Source organism: Entelurus aequoreus, linkage group LG10 (genome assembly GCF_033978785.1).
Source record: "Entelurus aequoreus isolate RoL-2023_Sb linkage group LG10, RoL_Eaeq_v1.1, whole genome shotgun sequence".
NCBI lineage: Eukaryota > Metazoa > Chordata > Actinopteri > Syngnathiformes > Syngnathidae > Entelurus > Entelurus aequoreus.
In genome coordinates this window covers 11,898,449-11,911,502 of record NC_084740.1, presented here as the reverse complement: position 1 = coordinate 11,911,502, position 13,054 = coordinate 11,898,449, and the positions used below count along the sequence as shown (strand labels likewise).

At 44.9% G+C, this 13,054-nt stretch overlaps 1 protein-coding gene across 2 annotated transcripts in view; it reads right to left on the bottom strand.

Moving 5' to 3' along the window:
- The window catches only part of npas1 (neuronal PAS domain protein 1), a 157,069-nt gene extending 146,412 nt beyond the window's left edge, over positions 1 to 10,657 (bottom strand). For both annotated transcript variants that reach the window (XM_062060117.1, XM_062060120.1), the window contains exon 1: positions 9,919 to 10,657. The gene's annotated coding sequence lies outside the window, so the exon portion shown is untranslated. The remainder of the gene's footprint in view (positions 1 to 9,918) is intronic.
- Positions 10,658 to 13,054: the final 2,397 nt, after the last annotated feature.

The following is a 13,054-nucleotide window of genomic DNA, read 5'->3' as shown; positions in this document are numbered from 1 at the left end:
AGTGTGTGAATGGGTGAATGTGGAAATAGTGTCAAAGCGCTTTGAGTACCTTGAAGGTAGAAAAGCGCTATACAAGTATAACCCATTTATTTATCATTTTTTGAGCCTTTTTAGAGAAAATCAAATCATTGTAGTAAATTATGCAAATTACTCGATGATGTCATGGTGACCACGCCCATAGCCACGCCCCCACCGCCACAGGTATCTTGGCAGTTTATGGGAAACACTGAACCCCCAATTCCAACCCTTGATGCAAGGAGGCAATGGGTCCCATTTTTATAGTCTTTGGTATGACTCGGCCAGGGTTTGAACTCACGACCTACCGATCTCAAGTCGGACACTCTAACCACAAGTCCACTGAGCAGGTAATTATATCTCGCCCACTTACAGGTTTTAGAATGTAATGGCGCACAGTAGATACGTACATAGCACGCGCATTAGCTGTGTGTGTAATTCGCATAATCATAGCAATTTAGATAGCTAACGTTAGCTACCATTGCTTGTATATTTATAGCAACAACATGACTGCAAATTGTTTGTTGCTTCTCTTAGACTGCATGCGTGTTGAGACACTGTGACGAGCCTAAACGCCAAACAAATTCCTAGGGAAAACATGTTTTTTTTTAAGTCAGTGTAGTTATCAATTAAAGAAAAAAAGACATTTAAAAAATACAAGCTGAGTTAAACAACTAATATAAGCTAGCCGGTAATGTTCTTATTATATTTTTGGTTTGAAAAATGTAACTGTGAGGAAGTTGCAAACAGCCCCTTTAATGAGAGTGTTCCTTATCCTAAGAGCTGCTGGTAAAGGAGCAGAGTGGACTAAATGCACTGAAGAGGCTATATCCACTCCCGCAACATCTTTGACCTCCAAATGACCACAGGCCACAGTGCAGCGCACAGGTTTTTTTTTTTGCACTAATACACACACACGAACATGGATGTATCAATTAGCTCGGTGCAAAGGCCAGAGTTCAGAAAGTTGCGTAGGTGTCTGAAGGTTGCATGATATCTACCGGGCCTCATGCCGCGTTCCCACACATTGCTCACAGCTCGCTGTCGTTGCGTTACTTTGCCATAGCGTGAGTCTATATACAGAGAAGAAGTATGGAAGTTATGAATGCACCTTTCTTAGAGTCAAGTGCCTATACATTTCCTGCATGTCACAAAGCGCGTGTTATTGTGCGCCTGCAGACCGGTGGATCCCTTCAGACCGGCGTGTGAATGACAGCGCGGGTTATGTAAGGAGCCGCCGCGGGGCCCAAGTGGACAGTCCGAGCGGAGATCAGGTCAGCCGAGTGTGACACTAAACACATCTCCCTGACACCGCGCTGACACCCTCTGTCACAGACACACACACACACACACTGTCTGTCAATGCTGTTCACGCGCACACACGTGCAAACAGGAAGTGTGTGAGAGGCTGTCTGTCAACACAGCAGACACCTTAGTGTGTGTGTGTGTGTGTGTGTGTGTGTGTGTATAAGGGAGGAACACACAAGTAAGAGGTGGTGGATGTTTATTACACTCCTTAGATTATTCATAAAGATTTACAGAAAGGCACCCTGCGGGTCGTACTATATACTACACTATACACTCATATCATTTGGAATTCAAGCAGAGTTTTTGGGAATAGTAAGCCTCTAAAGTCAGATATCTTGCAAGACGTCAGCTCAGCGAGCATCCGGTTCCTCCCTGGGACTACTAAAATACATCATGTATTACCATAATATTACCATACCCTGCTCAGAAATGAACAATAACCAATGATTTTATGACACGTTTGCCAATATGTTGTGTGCATGCTTGACAATCAATAAAAGTAGCTCGTGGCGTTCTGTTCTGGTCTAAAGGTTATTTTGCTTCGACTTTTGTTGTTGGGGTGGAAAAGAAGACACGGAAGACCCAGAACATCTCCGCCCTGGCTGGTGATATAGGGTACAGGCAAGGGAGCTGCACTTCATCTTTGAAGCAACCAGTTGTTTTTTACTTCGACGTGATCTCTTATGCAAATTAGAAATCATTCGGTGCTTACAGTAGGCCTGTCCAGGCTGCTCAGTACAATAGGGCTAAGTTAACAATATAGAATAAGGATAGAATGTATGCCGCAAACATGCCATAGAGGTCGGGTGCAATGTGAGCTGGGCGGCAGCCGAAGGCAGGGCACTTGGCGGTCCGATCCTCGGCTACAGAAGCTAGCTCTTGGGATGTGGAACGTCACCTCGCTGGGGGGGAAGGAGCCTGAGCTAGTGCGCAAGGTGGAGAAGTTCCGCCACTCACTTCGACGCACAGCAAGGGCTCTGGAACCAGTTCTCTCAAGAGGGGCTGGACTCTCTTCCACTCTGGCGTTGCCAGCAGTGAGAGGCGACGGGCTGGGGTGGCAATTCTTGTTGCCCCCCGGCTCAGAGCCTGCACGTTGGAGTTTAACCCAGTGGACGAGAGGGTAGCTTCCCGCCGCCTTCGGGTGGGGGGGACGGGTCCCGACTGTTTGCGCTTACGCGCCAAACGGCAGCTCAGAGTACCCACCCTTTTTGGATTCACTCGAGGGAGTACTTGAGAGTGCTCCCCCGGGTGATTCCCTCGTTCTACTGGGGGACTTCAACGCTCATGTTGGCAACAACAGTGAAACCTGGAGAGGCGTGATTGGGAAGAATGGCCGCCCGGATCTGAACCAGAGTGGTGTTTTGTTATTGGACTTTTGTGCCCGTCACAGATTGTCCATAACGAACACCATGTTCAAACATAAGGGTGTCCATATGTGCACTTGGCACCAGGACACCCTAGGCCGCAGTTGCATGATCGACTTTGTAGTTGTGTCATCGGATTTGCTGCCTCATGTTTTGGACACACGGGTGAAGAGAGGGGCGGAGCTTTCTACCGATCACCACCTGGTGGTGAGTTGGCTGCGATGGTGGGGGGGATGCCGGACAGACCTGGCAGGCCCATACGCATTGTGAGGGTTTGCTGGGAATGTCTGGCAGAGTCTCCTGTCAGAGAGAGTTTCAATTCCCACCTCCGGAAGAACTTTGAACATGTCACGAGGGAGGTGCTGGACATTGAGTCCGAGTGGACCATGTTCCGCGCCTCTATTGTCGAGGCGGCTGATTAGAGCTGTGGCCGCAAGGTAGTTGGTGCCTGTCGTGGCGGTAATCCTAGAACCCGTTAGTGGACACCAAGCGGTAAGGGATGCCGTCAAGCTGAAGAAAGAGTCCTATTGGGTTCTTTTGGCTCATAGGACTCCTGAGGCAGCGGACAGGTACCGACAGGCCAAGCGGTGTGCGGCTTCAGCGGTCGCAGAGGCAAAAACTCGGACATGGGAGGAGTTCGGGGAAGCCATGAAAAACAACTTCCGGACGGCTTCGAAGCGATTCTGGACCACCATCCGCCACCTCAGGAAGGGGAAGCAGTGCACTATCAACACCGTGTATGGTGAGGATGGTGTTCTGCTGACCTTGACTGCGGATGTTGTGGATCGGTGGAGGGAATACTTCGAAGACCTCCTCAATCCCACCAACACGTCTTCCTATGAGGAAGCAGTGCCTGGGGAATCTGTGGTGGGCTCTCCTATTTCTGGGGATGAGGTTGCTTAGGTAGTTAAAAAGCTCCTCTGTGGCAAGGGTGATGAGATCCGCCCGGAGTTCCTTAAGGCTCTGGATGCTGTGGGGCTGTCTTGGTTGACAAGACTCTGCAGCATCGCATGGACATCGGGGGCGGTACCTCTGGATTGGCAGACCGGGGTGGTGGTTCCTCTCTTTAAGAAGGGGAACTGTAGGGTGTGTTCTAACTATCGTGGGATCACTCCTCAGCCTTCCCGGTAAGAGGTGTACTGGAGAGGAGGCTACGCCGGATAGTCGAACCTCGGATTCAGGAGGAACAGTGCGGTTTTCGTCCTGGTCGTGGAACTGTGAACCAGCTCTATACTCTCGGCAGGGTCCTTGAGGGTGCATGGGAGTTTGCCCAACCAGTCTACATGTGCTTTGTGGACTTGGGGAAGGCATTCAACCGTGTCCCTCAAGAAGTCCTGTTGTGAGTGCTCAGAGAGTATGGGGTATCGGACTGTCTGATTGTGGCGATCCGCTCCCTGTATGATCAGTGTCAGAGCTTGGTCTGCATTGCCGGCAGTAAGTCGGACACGTTTCCAGTGAGGGTTGGACTCCGCCAAGGCTGCCCTTTGTCACAGATTCTGTTCATAACTTTTATGGACAGAGTTTCTAGGCGCAGTCAAGGCGTTGAGGGGATCCGGTTTGGTGGCTGCAGGATTAGGTCTCTGCTTTTTGCAGATGATGTGGTCCTGATGGCTTCATCTGGCCAGGATCTTCAGCTCTCGCTGGATCAGTTCGCAGCTGAGTGTGAAGTGACTGGGATGAGAATCAGCACCTCCAAGTCCGAGTCCATGGTTCTCGCCCGGAAAAGGGTGGAGTGCCATCTCCGGGTTGCGGAGGAGACCCTGCCCCAAGTGGAGAAGTTCAAGTACCTCAGAGTCTTGTTCACGAGTGATGGAAGAGTGGATCGTGAGATCGACAGGCGGATCGGTGCGGCGTATTCAGTAATGCGGACGCTGTATCGATCCGTTGTGGTGAAGAAGGAGCTGAGCCGGAAAACAAAGCTCTCAATGCAGCTGAGATAGGCTCCAGCACCCCCCGCAACCCCAAAAGGGACAAGCGGTAAAAAATGGATGGATGGATGGATGGATGGATCTACGTTCCCATCCTCACCTATGGTCATGAGCTTTGGGTTATGACCGAAAGGACAAGATCACGGTTACAAGCGGCCGAAATGAGTTTCCTCCGCCGGGTGGCGGGTCTCTCCCTTAGAGATAGGGTGAGAAGCTCTGCCATCTGGGGGGAGCTCAAAGTAAGGCCGTTGATCCTCCACATCGAGAGGAGCCAGATGAGGTGGTTCGGGCATCTGGTCAGGATGCCACCCGAGTGTTTAGGGCACGTCCGACCGGTAGGAGGCCACGGGGTAGACCCAGGACACGTTGGGAAGACTATGTCTCCCGGCTGGCCTGGGAACGCCTCGGGATCCCCCGGGAAGAGCTGGACGAAGTGGCTGGGGAGAGGGAAGTCTGGGCTTCCCTGCTTAGGCTGCTGCCCCCGCGACCCGACCTAAGATAAGCGGAAGAAGATGGATGGATGGATGTATGCATGCCGCAAAGTGAGCTGTGTGTAGCAAGCAATGTTTCCCCTAAACGCACAAACTCCCTGAGCATTCCTTGGACCACACGTGACCAACATAAGACGTGCACAGTGTGGCCACACACCACTACCACACCCGTTGAGTTGAGTTGAGTTTGTGTTTATTTGGAACATGCATGCATACAACATGATACATCACAATTTCCAGTTTCTCTATTCAACATGTTCAAAAAGGAGTAGGAAGAAGCATATCTTATTTAATCCTACCCCTTTTCCTTTACATAGCAGTTGCTAAAACTTTTGTTCACTTCCTGTTCTCAATTTATTCACAATATACTCCATAAGTAATAACATTAAACAAATAATAATAATAATAATTAGTGAAGTAAGTTATATTTCATATGGTGAGATAAATAAGATTATCTATAAAATGAATGCGTGGATGAAATAAATTCATAATGTTTATCATGGTTCTTTTTGTTTGTGCTTTGTAAACACTTTAAGTTTGAAGAGTTTCTTGAAGTGGATCATATTAGTTCATTGTTTGATTTCTTTGCTTAATCTATTCCATATTTTAATTCCCCATACGGATATACTGAAGGTCTTAAGTGTTGTATGTGTGTACAAATGTTTTAAATTAAATGTTTCTCTAAGATTATATTTCACTTTGAAGGTTTTGTTGAATTGTTCTAAAAAGTGCTTCATGTGGTTGTAATTTGCATACAAGCTTCTGCTATTAAAATTAATAATTGACCATTTGTCATCATACTTAATGTTGCTATTATATTGTTCATCTGTATTATAAAAACAATTATTACTGATGTGGGAGAAAAAATCGTATCTGGATCTATATCATTTCCCAAATACTGGTTTTTGTGATCTTTGTTGCAGAACTTTTTCAGTTCCATATTTTTTTGTTAAACAATCTTTGATGTTGTTTCAATAATCTCTATAAGTGTAGGTGGATGCACTTATGAATCTAGGTCTTCTTGTTTAGTGGTCCCTTGGAACATAGTAGCGTTGGTGTTGAATTTAGGTGTTTGTTTTCCGTCAGACTTCATTGTTATCGTCGTCGTGGAAGCAGTGTAAACTTTAAAATTTGTCCAGGGCCTTGATGTCATGGACAACAAGTACTCTTGCTTCTGGACCTCCATTCAGCTTGATGTAGATTTTACAGTTGGCGCTCCAAGTTCTCTGGATTTTTCCCTGATTTTTCAAGTTGCGTGCTTTCTTGGCAATTTCAGCATTACGTTTTGTGAGATGCTCATTCATGTACACATTTGTTCCCTTCCCTGTGCCAAAGCTAACATCATAACAAGTTAAATGTCTAATTATTACCATCAAATTGCAGCAGTCTCTTCTATTAAAGTAATTTCCAAATTAAGAGATTTAGCCCACTTGCAATAAAAATCTAGTATTTCCTGTCTAGGTGGGGGTCCTGCTTTGGAAGAATTTGAGACATGTATCCCTTTTAGAGATCACATTTTGTCAACATTAAAATTAGGGATGTTACAATAAACAGTATTAATGACAACCGCGGTAAAACTCCCGACAGTTATTTAAAATTAGCGAAAAACCATGATGAATAATTCTACTTTGATAAACTCAGGGACTGACCTGCGAAAGCTAGCCAGCTCGAATGCGAACATGAAAACAAGAGACATTAACATATTTCCCCATTAAAGAACGACATACCCCAATCTAAATGTATATCAACACATTAGAGCAACTAAACTATTCAATTGTGCACATTGAACCGACAAGCTGTGCTCTCTTTGAACAAAGTGATCGTTCTATACCGAGAAGAATACGAGTCAAAGGTGTGTTTATGGTGCGTTCGAGGACCGCTGAACAGAGTAGGACGCCACAATGCCCGCCAGAAATAATAAATGTTTATGTTACGCACTTTTAGTTTAAATACATTTTTAAGTGCTACAGTCTAAACCCATATATAAAACAATAAAAGCTTAGCTAATCATTAAAACAGACGAAATACGAAGACTAAAACACTGTCAGTGAAGCATAAAAAACAACTTACAAAATAGTGGGCTTACTATTTATTAAAGTTATTAAAAAAAAAGAAAAGAAGTTGGTCAAAAGACTTAAGTGTGTGTATAAGTACTTTTTGAGCACATTCAATAATACTGCGATAACAATAATAACATTGATCATTCTGGTCACAATCGTGTTATTACATTTTGTATCGTTACATCCCTACTTAAAACATTCACATTTTGCACAATGAGTTAACAGCATTAATCTCTCCTAACTCTGCTGCATGGTTAGCTATTAGATACGCTGCAAAAACAGCAACATGCGTAAGATGCTGTTAATGACATTGATTGGCGGCATGTGAATTGCATTATATTGTAACCACTGGCAGTTACAGTTTTATGTGTGGTGTTTTTTAACTGTTTGTGTGGCCGTGAACGCACCAGTGGCAGTCTAGTGTATGTGAGCGTGTTGACACAAATAAACGAGAACGGGAATGGCTGCTGTTGATACACAGATAGCTTGCTTTGGTCTGAATACGGCAAAAAGAGAGTAGTTTGGCAGGATAGTAGTTTTGTAGCTGATGTTATTTTGCCGTGGTTATGGCCGACAATGATCAGTTTTGCCCAATAAAGTGATTGTTAAAGCAGACCACCGCTTTCTCCTCCTAAAAAAGTCTTGTTAGACGTTACAATAATTGACAAACAGTGCTCGCCTTTGTTTTATCGGCTGTGGCCGCTTGTTGTCTATCAGAGTTACATTGCAAAATGGTACAGAATAAATGATGCGTTTATTTAGTTTTGAGTTTAAGTTGGATTTTATTTTATGCGCTGGTGTGCGCGGAGGACACGAGAGCAGTGCGAATTGCGCAGGCGCATTGCATCCTTCCCCTATGCACGTCCTTACGTAAATTGTGGTTAGCTTCTTTTTACACTTGCACGACAGTATGCTACTTAAACATTGCCCATGCAGGTATAACAGAGAGTGGCATATGCGAGGCCACTTAAACCCTCCTTCTGTTCGGCGTGCATCACAGAGGTCTTAACATCAACAGTGGTTACTCTCCTTGTTACACTTGCACGGCAGTATTTGACTTAAAACATTGCCTGTGCAGTAAAACAGTGAGAACATTTGACTATTTCAGATATAATTGATCCCGATAGGAACAAAATGCCTATCAACCGTGATCGACTTTGAAGGTCCGAGTGCATGTGTATTCAAAGTTATTGCTGCAAAACATGTCTTTTTCCTCAAAATGCATGCTGCGTAGTGATTATTTATGCTTAGAAAAGGTTTTGCCATAGTGGCGGCAAAGAGGATGCAAAGCTCACAGCATCATCAAAAACACACACAAAGGTGCTGATGCAGTAAAATGAGATTTCTACTCATCCTGCCTTTAAAACATGTTAAATTTCCTTCTACGGTCAAGGCAATTCAGGGCAGCGTCACCTTTTTTCCCCCCAATGCGTCTTAAGTGCAAAGCCAAAGGAAGAAGCCGGGGTCTAATAAAAAAGGCCTAAAGGTGGGTCACGGGCGAGGCGTCTATACTTGCACATGTCGGGGCTGAAGCGGATGGAGAGGCTCAGAGGGCTCAGCGGGCCCATGCACGAAATGTGATGACGCGGGTCTGTTTCTAGTCAGGGGCGCAATCCCATTTTTATTGGTGCTCCCGGCGCCAACAGCAGTAGAAGAAATATTCCTCTTTTTTGGATGTAAAATTGCAGAGAGAACATATTCAGTATTCAGTATAGAGCAGGTAGTCGTTTGGTGGTTGATATGTGTATTTACCTCTGACAGCTGCTATTCACGCAGGTGTCTGTGGGCAAATGATTCTACTGCTATCAGACACAGAAAACTAGAATGAGTTGGATCAGCAGCGTCATCCGTGTATACCGCTTGCATTTTGTCACTTGGAATGATGCAAATTCATGAAAATGTTCACAAAATTCCTGTTCTGCTAAGAAATATAAAATGACGAAAACTCCCTTTATAACAGCAGTAAGAAAGATATTAAATATACTTTCAGGGTAAAAATTACACGCCAACATCAAAAAATCTTGGGAATCGTGCGGGAAATGACAACAACCTTGTTTTAAATTGGTCCACCTCACATAATGAGGAGGAAAACTCAGCCTGAAAAAAGCTGCAAATGACAAGCCGGTGATGGTTTGATGCGGTTTACTTTGTTTGTCACAGTCCTTGTGCCAACTTGGACCACCTGCTGCAAACTGCCTGAAGGCTCCCAATGTTACTGAGCCACTAAACTGTGACCAATTCAGTCTCTGCAGGTAGAAAGAGACCCACTGCCTCACTCTCTCCAACTCCAACACAAAACACAGACACGGACATGCAGGAGTGCGGCGTGCATCTACAAAGTGACGAGGCATTATGGTCAAGTCTCAAACATACGCAGTAACTTCATCTAAAAAAAGCAAAGTCTATTTTGGAGAACTTTCAAAAGCAACAAGTTATTGCAAGGGCAGGGGGGTTTTTTTTGGAACAAGTGGCATGTAAAAAATGATAAGGCTACTTTTGTGCGCTATGCGGCTGAAAAGACGGGACTTGCGACAAAAAGTTAGACAAATTCAGATTTAAATGAAATTTAAAAAAAAACATGAATGGGGTAACCTTTGTGTGCACGTTTCTGCCAAAACGCCCAAAAGATGCATGTAAATGGTAAATGGGTTATACTTGTATAGTGCTTTTCTACCTTTTTAAGGAACTCAAAGCACTTGTATGTAAAATGTGTGTACAAGCAATCATGTGTATTTTGTAAGAATCCACTCACCTGATGGGCATTTCCAGCATTGGATGTGCTGCTTCTGATCTGATCCACTTTGTCTCTCCTCCTCCTCCCCGGTACCCCAGCTCTGCCCTGTCCTGTCCTGTCTTGTCCTAGGTGGCCCCCCACCCCACCCCAATGCACTGCCAACCTTCTCCACCACCTCAATCCGAAACACAAACACTATGTTTGTGTGTGTGTGTGTGTGTGTGTGTGTGTGTGTGTGTGTTTGGCGTGTATGTGTGAGAGTGCAGCCGAATGGGCTTGGGACCGGGGCAGTCAGTCTCCCCTTGCCTCTCTCTTTTACTTTCACAGAAGCAAAGCTGGACACATAGTGGACTCCTAGTGTGTGTGTGTGTGTGTGTGTGTGTGTGTGTGTGTGTATGTGTGTAAGTGTGCTAGCCGATGTACCTCTCCTCGCCTCTTAGACTCACTTCACTAACACTCTGCTCCGCTGCCTCCAGGAGATGGACTCGGATTAGGACACAGCCAGTGTGAGAATCTCTTCCAGCCTCCCTCTCCTCTCTCTCTCTATCAAGCCGGCGTGCTACCCTCCTTCCCTCTCTCCTCGCTGAAGCTTCTTTCTTTCCATTTCCTCCAGGGAAAGCTGTGCACACACCAGTTGTCTCTGCCTTCAGCTGCTCTCTCTCCCTCTCCCTCTCTCTCTCAGTCACTACATATAAAAGGCATGCTTGTTCAGCCCCTCTCCTCAGTATCTTCCTGGCGCTCTCCGCCTGCCTCATGCTTTTCGTTTACCCACCCTCTCCCCTCACAACCAGCCAAGCTCCATCCCTCCTTCCCTCCCACCTCACTTTTCTTTCTCACTGTCAAAGTTGCCTTTCAAATGCTGATGAGCAGCCGTAGCGAGAGAATGAAGGCGAGTGGACGGTCGAAACAAGTGTGAGGAGATTCCGTCACACACACATCCTCTTCCTCCGTCGTCCCGTCCTGTCGAAACACACCCCTGTGAGTGGAAAATGGAGAAATATGATTCCAGAACATTAGGTAAACCAGAACATGCTCAAGAACAAAAAACAACAATAAAAGTGTAATATTTGTAAAAAAAAATTTTTTAGCTCTTTGTAAATTTCATCCCTTGAACCAGAATATTAGAGCTCACAGTGCACAGCAAAATACTTCACTTTACTGCATAAGAACCATGTGAGATCTCTGCAAATAAAGCTAACGTTAATAACAAACATTTGATTCTTTTACATATAAGACAAGCAAAAAAAAAGTGTTTCAACAAGTGCCTGAGTTAAAACCCCTGCATTAAAATAAGGTTGATGTCATCTTATTCATGACTTCAGAAAGTCCTTGCAAATGAAGAAATCAGAATTTTCTAATAATGAGTGGAAGGAAATATGGCTTTTATACACACTTAAACAATTTTGCATGAGAATAAAAATTTACAAAAGACAATTTAAGTTCAATGAACCCTGTGGGAGCCGAACAAGATGTTGAATAAATAATACAGAATTCCCCTTGCTTGGCGGTTCACTTATTACTAGAGATGGGAAGGGAAAACCAGTTCTTGTTGAGAATCATTTGACCGTTTTGTTACTGATTACCTTATCGATTCCTATGGGCGGGCATGACGTCACCGTGCACGGCGCCATAAACGCTGGAGAGTTATTCACGAGAAAGGTATACCGGTACTGCTATACTACTGCAAAGTGGATGTTTCATCAAAGGGAGGAAATACTACCAGAAACATTAGCACACAAAACATGTGACAACTTTGAACGGATGACATTTCGATCTCCTTCGAGCCGGAAGTGAATCTCCACCAGCGGCAATATGAACACGTCGTCTGCTGTTAATACTGCAGGTAACTAACAGTTTCCTTGCCCGTATGTGGGCTCTGTACCGAGGATGTCGTTGTGGCGTGTGCAGCCCTTTGAGACACTTGTGATTTAGGGCTATATAAATAAACATTGATTGATTGATTGAACTAACACTCTCTATCATGCCAGCTCCTCATTGTAAAAACAGTTATTAACTGTAAACATGAAATGCTTCTCATGCATTACATGACGAGTGTGTCCAATTGGCTCAGTGGTTGCACACCTCCTCCCTGTCTGGGAGCTGTTCTCCACATCAGAGACACAGACCGGAATTACAGTAGTCAGAAAAATTGCATATACTTCCTGGAAAGCAGACTGGCTTATTTTTCTGCAAAATAATACCGGTAGTTAGTTTTGAGTTGATGGTTACAGAATTGTTGCTAGTTTTGAGGAGTAAGTCCATATATTTAAATTACATAACCCAAAACCAGTGAAGTTGGCACGTTGTCCATCCATCCATTCATTCATTTTCTAACCGCTTGTCCCGTCCGGGGTCGCGGGGATGCTGGAGCCTATCTCAGCTGCATTCGGGCGGACAAGTCGCCACCTCATCACAGGGCCAACACAGATAGACAAACAACATTCACACTCACACACTAGGGCCAGTTTGGTGTTGCCAATCAACCTATCCCCAGGTGCACGTCTTTGGAGGTGGGAGGAAGCCGGAGTACCCGGAGGGAACCCACGCAGTCATGGGGAGAACATCCAAACTCCACACAGAAAGATCCCGAGCGCAGGATCGAACCCAGAACATTCGTATTGTGAGGCAGATGCACTAACCCTTATACCACCGTGCTGCCCGTTGGCACGTCGTGTAATTCGTAAATAAAAACAGAATACAACGATTTGCAAATCCTTTTCAACTTATTCAATTGAATAGACTGTAAAGACAAGATATTTAATGTTCAAACTGAGAAACAATTTTTTTTTTTGCAAATCATTAATTTAGAATTTAATGGCAGCAACACATTGCAAAAAAGTTGGCACAGGGGCATTTTTACCACTGTGTTACATGGCCTTTCCTTTTAACAACACTCAGTAAACATTTGGGAACTAAGGAGACCAATTTTTGAAGCTTTTCAGGTGGGATTATTTCCTATTTTTGCTTGATGTACAGCTTAGGTTGTTCAACAGTCTCTATTGTCGTATTTTGGGCTTCATATTGCGCCACACATTTTCAATGGGAGACAAGTCTGGACTACAGGCAGGCCAGTCTAGTACCCGCACTCTTTAACTATGAAGCCACGCTGTTGTAACACACGGCTTGGCATTGTCTTGCTGAAATAAGCAGGGGC